Below are 7168 nucleotides of genomic sequence, written 5' to 3' on the forward strand. Positions count from 1 at the left end.
GGGCACAGAAACGATATAATACTCAAAAAGAAAAATCGAAGTTAACAAAAAGGCATTGCTATCTAAATTAAATGAAAGCCCCATCATCAGAATGACATAAACGGTCAAGTTCTTCTTTGTAAAGATTCACAAATTGCTTTCAGTTATTTTTGAGCACTATTTGTAAATCATAAGAGCCAACATTTTTGGAGTATTTCTACGTGCAGGGAAACTTTTCAAAATAGACTTAATTTTTTTAGAACAGTTTTAGGTTCACAACAAAATTGAGTAGAAGGTACAGAGATTTCTCATACAGCCCCTGCCCCCTGACTGCTGCCCCACCTCCCCTGTTCCACCCAGCCCCCTCCCCCTTGTTACAATTTATAAGCCTACATTGACACACCTTTGTCACCCCAGGTCCACAATTTACATCAGGAACTCTCTTAAGGACTTAATGTGCATTAATTCTTTTCAGGGTTTCAAAAACTTTGATATTAGCTCCATTTTAGAGATAAGGGAACTGAGGCAGAGAAGAGTTAAGTCGCATCAGGGTGATTTCTGAGATTTGGTCAATTTCAAACCCTAACCTGGTTGATTAACTACTTCTCATTATCAAAGTACTCCAGTGAAAATAAATCAACAACATCTGTTGGATACCCATATGCTTGTTGAGATTTTGGTGAGATGATGTCAATCATGCCAGTTTGGCAAGAATATCCCCATTTCATGGACAAAGTAACCCAACTTCAGAGAAGGAAAAGCTAGGATTTCAATACTGGTCTATGACATGAAGCCTGCATCATTATCACATGACCCCTCTGTCCCCATATTCCCATGTTCTGTAGGAAAAGCTGCCCAGTTAATGAGTAATTGTGTCATGCATGGCTTGAGTGACTGTGTTTTTTATAACAATGATACTCAATCTTGAGGTCCATGGATTTTATAAAATCACAGAAACAACTAACTTCACTTTAAGGGTATGTACTTCTATTTTTTATTTTCTACACATATGAATTCTTGATTAGACACTTTATTGAGACAGGAATGAGTGTATGTAAAGGAAGAAATTCTAAAATATTTGTTCATTAAGTCCAGTGACTTGAAAATAACCTCAAGATCAATTAAAATACAGGAAGTAGAGGGAGCCATAAGTTGTGCTATGAGTTTAAAAGATCACATCACAGAAAAGAAAAAGATTTTTTTTAAAGCATCAACAACAGAAATTGTTCTAGAAGTTTATGCATGGGCTTCCCAATTTTCTTTGTGTTTTAAAAAACCATGCATAGACCTTTTGCTCTTTGATTGCCCCAAAATGAATTTGGAAGGCTCAAATTAGCATTAAATGGAATAACTTGTAAGTACCCCCTCCCCTCAGACACTTACCCTTTCTTTCATTGTCTAGAATTCTGTTGGAGATACCCTTGGACTCCAACAGGCAAGTCAAATTTGCTTTTCTAGTGTCAAATCCAAAATACCAATTAAGTTGAATAGGGAAATGAATATGCTTACAAATTTTTGACAGCCACTGATAGCGATAAGGAAGTCCTTGGTCATAACTTGAAATCAGTTATCAGGGGATACCAGAGGAGCAGAAAGTTGTTTCTTGCCAAGCCCTTGCAGCCTCTTTTCCTCACACTGGCCAGATGGCCTGGAGGTGGCACTTCCAGCTGCTTTTGGAAGGAACCTGCTGCAAACACACAGGCATTCTTGACACTGCCACCACACTGCTTTCCAAAGGGAAGAAGTCCTGTTTGAAAAGACAAAAAAAATCAAATGGCTTCCTCTTGCCCCAACCTCGCTGTCCCCTACCCCTATGTTCTGTCCAGAAGAAAAATCCCTCAGCCGCAATGGTTGTTTTTATTAAATTCTCCTCAATAAAAAGCTCAGGCAGGATTTATTAGGTACTCAGGGCGGACGTTTAGTATTTCGCCAGTTATTAAGTGAAAATCAATAGAAAGCAAAGAAAATGGAAGTCACTGCACTGTTAGCGCACCGTTGTCGCCCAGATATTATGTCGGCTGTCTTGTAGATTCATGACAGACGAAAGAGGCCGGGAGAGAACTTTCTGCTTACATTGCACGAGCCAAAGTGGGGTTATTCATTAGAGCAGGCAGCCGGCCAGATGGATTTCCAGTTCAGTTTTACCATTTATCTTTAAAACGCCTGTATCGAGTGAGAAAGAACACTGATATTATGTGATATCAATGGCAGGTTTATGTATCTAAATCAGGATTTATTGTTATTTTGTTCCAAAGACCTTTTTTTCTCAAGAAATACCATTTCACTGGAAGAAAATAATAGCTAAAACCTTGTCAAAGATAACCTTTCATGCTGTCCGTGCACCACTAGCTGTAAAACAAATAGAACCCAGTATATAAATAGTTTTAACCACATCCTTACAAATCATTTCTTCTGAATCTGTTTTCCCCATTTCAATGTATATATTTTTTCATGCCACATACATGATTTTGGGTCATTCAATGTTTTTCTTGCCTGTAGTTTAGCTCTAAATAATGTCAGCAATTGTTTTAATTCCATCTAAAAGCTTTAGCTGTTTTGTGTTCTTCTGTGGAATGCCACATTTCTCAAAAAAATTCTTTGGAAAAGCAAAGTGATCTGCTTTTTTTTTTTCTTCCCCACCTTAGAATGAGCTTTAGAGTCAAAAACACTCATCATCTTTTTTCAACTACTTCAGGGCCTTCAAAAGCCAGGACGTGTTTTCTTTTCACTGGAATTGACATTTTTGGTAGCATCCGGGTTTTCTGATTCCCTCTCTTCTAAAGGACAGATTACAGCAGACTTGGGCAGATCGGATCTCCAGTCAATCCTGCTAAGTAAGGAAGGTGGCCAAACACCAGAATGAACCATGGTATCCACTTTATAAGCCGCTCTCAAGAAAATACAGTCAATATATTTGTAAAATGTCATTAGTGACACTTTGTGATTAGGAGAAAAATTACACCTGGGGTTTGACTGAAGTGCTTGCTAATAAAGAACTGTGAATGTATTTTTAAGCTACCTTATTTTTACTTTTTCTCTCCTTTGGGTTTTGGAAAAGAGAAGATATATTTAGCTTTATATGGACCAATATTAGATAGTAGCCAGACAAGGTTATTTAAAGACGAATATGCATTTTTTTCTTTTCTTTCTTTTTTTTTTTTTTTTTTTTTTTTGAGACAGAGTCTCACTCAGTCACCTAGGCTGGAGTACAGTGGCACGATCTCAGCTCACTGCAACCTCTGCCTCCCGGGTTCAAGCGATTCTCCTGCCTCAGCCTCCCAAATAGCTGGGACTACAGCCACCACGCCCAGCTAATTTTTTGTGTTTTTAGTAGAGATGGGGTTTCACTGTGTTAGCCAGGATAGTCTCAGTCTCCTGACCTTTTGATCCACCCACCTCAGCCTCCCAAAGTGCTGGGATTATAGGCGTGAGCCACCGTGCCCGGCCAATGTGCACTATTAAGTGTCACTAACTTAGAAAAATTATCTAAAAACCAACTGAAACTTTTTGCTACCATTGGAAAAAAGTGATATTATACTGAAAAGTAAGAAAATAAAAGTAAACAATAGATTATAAACTATTTGTTCCTTGATAGTCTTCTTTATCTAACTGATAGTCTTATCTAACTAGCTAAATTGCTCAATCAAATTGAAGAGCTCAATTATACCAGAAATCCCTTCTTGTAGTTTTCTATTTAGCAGTTTTTCTCTTTTTAAATCTATGTTGACAATCCAAATGGCATTTTCCTTTTAGAGGGCACCCTCCAATAAAACACAAAAAGTTCTTTATAATTCTCACTTTTTAAGAAAAACGATTCTAAAGTCCTGTATATATGTATGCATGTGTGTTTGGACCTGTTGATCAGGAGGCAATAAAGAATAGTGGTTAAGAAAATGGGCTCTGAAACTAGATTACACAAGGTCAAATCACAGTGTGTCACTCCCTGGCACTATGATTTGGTGAAGTTATTACAGCGCTGGGCCTCAGCTTTCTCATCTGCATAAAAAAGACGATAACCTTATAGATTTCTTGCCAAGAATACAGGGGTCAATATAGGTGAAGGTCATAGACTATCACTTGCTCAATATTAAGTCCTCAAAGCATCAGGCAGCTATTACTTTGAGTATACCAAATCCAGAACACCAACTCATCCATGTTGATGCTTTGATTTTCCAAGAAGATGGAATATAGTCCCACAGAGATTCAGTTAACCCTCCATTTTCATATTTACTAATGTATTTAGACCCTGCAGAAAGATAGTCTTAAGCTTCAGCTGTAATGAGAATCTCACTTAAACCAAAATTTTGTACTAAATAAATTTGCCTTAAAGAAGTCTGTTTCTTTGTGGGATCAACATTCAATCTGAAATACTAAAAATAGTCTATGGGCAAAACCACATTATTGATTTACTAACAGCTGTACTGATACAATAGTCATGAGGCTTAATGTCTGATTGGGGACCTATTTATAGACATGTTAATTTGTTGAAAACAATGTCTAGTTATTTCATTCTAACAAATAACATTAGCAACACATGCAGTTATGAGAAAGAAATGATATTACTAATTAATATGACTTGAGCAGTGAGAAAACTAAGACATTAATGCCAAAGAAAATCAAAGTTGATGACTTGGATTCATTGCCCATATGCATCATGTCACTTGAATAGTTGCCAAAGCTATGTCTTACTTTGACTTTATAGTATCAGCCCACTAGCCTTTTATCTTGCTTACCCTCTCTAGACATCAGGATTCTTACTTGTAGAGGGAGTATAATACACCTTCGTTATCACCCTACAGTTGAGGACTGAAAGAGAAAGCATAAAACAATTATTAAAAGAAAATGATACTTTATACAGTCAGGCTGGTGGGAAAATCAGTACAATTAATAAAACAGTGATGTTAGAAAAGAGTGAGTACTGTCTACTTTATTGCCTATTCATAGATACTCCTACATTTGTTCAACAAAAATTGTTTGAACGCCAAGGACATGGAGGTTCAGAGCCTAAGTTGACCTCAGCTGCCTAGCCCCACCCTCCCATCTCCCTCTGGGTGTCTGTAAGTGGTTTAAACTCTCTGTGCCTCAGATTCCTTGTTTGCAATATTGGAATAACAATAGTGCCAGTTATGTACTAAAGGAGATAAATAGTACTTACTTATGTATTCAGTAAGATCATACATATTAAGTGCTTAGAATAGTGCCTAATAAACACTCCATTATGGTTTCACTATTATTTGCTTTCCAAGTGCACAATATAATGCTGATCAATTCAGAAGACAAGACTCTGACCTCATGAGCTGATCAGAAAATCGGCCTCATCTTAGATCAGAAAATTCAGATAAACATATAGGCAACTTTTATAGGGTGGGATATTAAAAAAGGACATCCTAACTCTTATTGAAGGCGTGAGATGGAGGTAGAAAAGATTTCCTTGTGGAAGTGATAGCTAAGCTGAAAAATTAAAGATGAAGTCAGAAGGTAGAAAAGGTGGCTATAAGCCTGAGGTGTTTAACGAAACCCCTGCAATAAAGGAATGGCCTATAGCTGCACTTTCCAATATGGTGGCCACAGCCACATACAGCTATGGATGGCTTGAAACGTACCTAATGCATGAGAGGAACTAAATGATGTTCATTCATTTTATTTTTTTTTTCAAATTTAAATTTAAATAGCCACAAGAACTTAGTGGCTAAAGCACTGGGCAGCTCAGCTCTAGACAGAGGGAAAATCATGTGCAAAGAGATAAGAGAATTCTTATATTCTGAAGACCTGATAATTTGAAAAATAGCAGATTCCTGAAGGATGCGACTTCTGGAAATTAGCAGAGGTGATGCATGGTTTACTGCAAAGTTCAGGCTTTCACTGAGGCTATGGAAAACCATTGAATGATAATAAGGATAGTGATACAATCAGATTTGAAATTTAGTAAGATCTCTCCAGCTACAGTTGTAATAGTAGCTAGAATTACTAACACTTTATAGTTTACACACTTTTCGGATAACCTGACCTCTCTTAATATTCAAATCCCTTGTATGAGATAAATCTATACTTTCTTTTCTATATCTTATTTATTTTGTCTCCAATCAGCAGCCTATGCTCTTGTCCACACCCCTTGGAAGACAGACCTGATAAAAGGAAAACATTTGTATGATATCAGTGCACAGACTCATTCATTAGGATGTTCATAAATTAATCTGGAAAACAGCAGCAGTTACTTCCAAAGAAATGTTTAAGAATCATTTTCCTCAATGTGACTTGCCTGTAGAGGTACAAATGCATTCAGTCGTGGTCCCATGGGCCGTCCCCCACTCCCAGCACGTTAGTTAACTCCTCTTGCTATTGCCGGTGAGAGCCTGAGCTGCTCTGTGCGCACGGAGTGATGAGGGATGAGCCTGCCTCACCCGGCTTCCTGCGGACTTCCCCTCACTCGCACATCTGTATCCCTCCTTGCCTCGCAGACAAGTTGCAGAGAGAATCCGGACTAGGCAGGGGTATCCACTGCAATACGCTGACAGTCTCTGGCTGCTGACCTGAATCTCCATGTCAGGTCTGAGTAGATAAAAGATGGCATTTCTGTGAGTGGAGATGAGGAAGGAGCACAGCCACTCTGCCCTAGAATCAGCGCTTCTTCCCAACACTTGCACACACCTGCAACTTTAACTCAGCATTTCTCTTAGTAAGAAATTTTCAAAAACAAAAGTACGCTAACATTTAATTTGATTACATCGTTATTTTTTCTCTCTTTTTTAAAGGAGGAATATTAATAAAAGCACATTTCCTTAAAAGAAAAAAAAAAACAAAACAGGGACTGTAAATGCTGCACTAATTTAATTACACACTGGCACCGTAAGACACTAATGTAAATATTCTGGTGAGTAGGCATAAGACACTTGAAGTAATTACTTAAGGACTCCCTTTCAAAGAATCTCTCCCTTTTTTATTAAATGCCTTTTAACATTAGCACTTTCTTCCTGACAAATTAAATGAAATTTCATTACTCTCCCTGACTTAATGGCATTAGATTCCCGCCTAGGTGTGAGTTAACCCTCCCAGGACAGCTGACAAGGGCTCCCACACTCAGTCAAAATGGCACTGTCCGAACTCACAAGAGAAAAGAAGCCTCGAAGAATCCTTTGTGTTTTTACCAGAGCTTCCAGAATCCTTCATTTCTTTGTTGTTTTTTCAGCTG

The 7168-nt window shown here is 37.9% G+C and overlaps 1 long non-coding RNA gene across 1 annotated transcript; it reads right to left on the minus strand.

The window, feature by feature from the left end:
• Nucleotides 1–949: 949 nt before the first annotated feature.
• LOC106999304 (uncharacterized) lies at nucleotides 950–6534 on the minus strand. Its single transcript, XR_003731459.2, has 4 exons — nucleotides 6239–6534; nucleotides 4713–4785; nucleotides 2053–2142; nucleotides 950–1726 (listed from the first exon to the last, which is right to left on the minus strand). It is a non-coding gene; the product is annotated as an uncharacterized LOC106999304 (long non-coding RNA).
• Between the last annotated feature and the right edge of the window lie 634 nt (nucleotides 6535–7168).

The sequence above is a fragment of the Macaca mulatta genome, chromosome 7 (assembly GCF_049350105.2).
Source record: "Macaca mulatta isolate MMU2019108-1 chromosome 7, T2T-MMU8v2.0, whole genome shotgun sequence".
NCBI lineage: Eukaryota > Metazoa > Chordata > Mammalia > Primates > Cercopithecidae > Macaca > Macaca mulatta.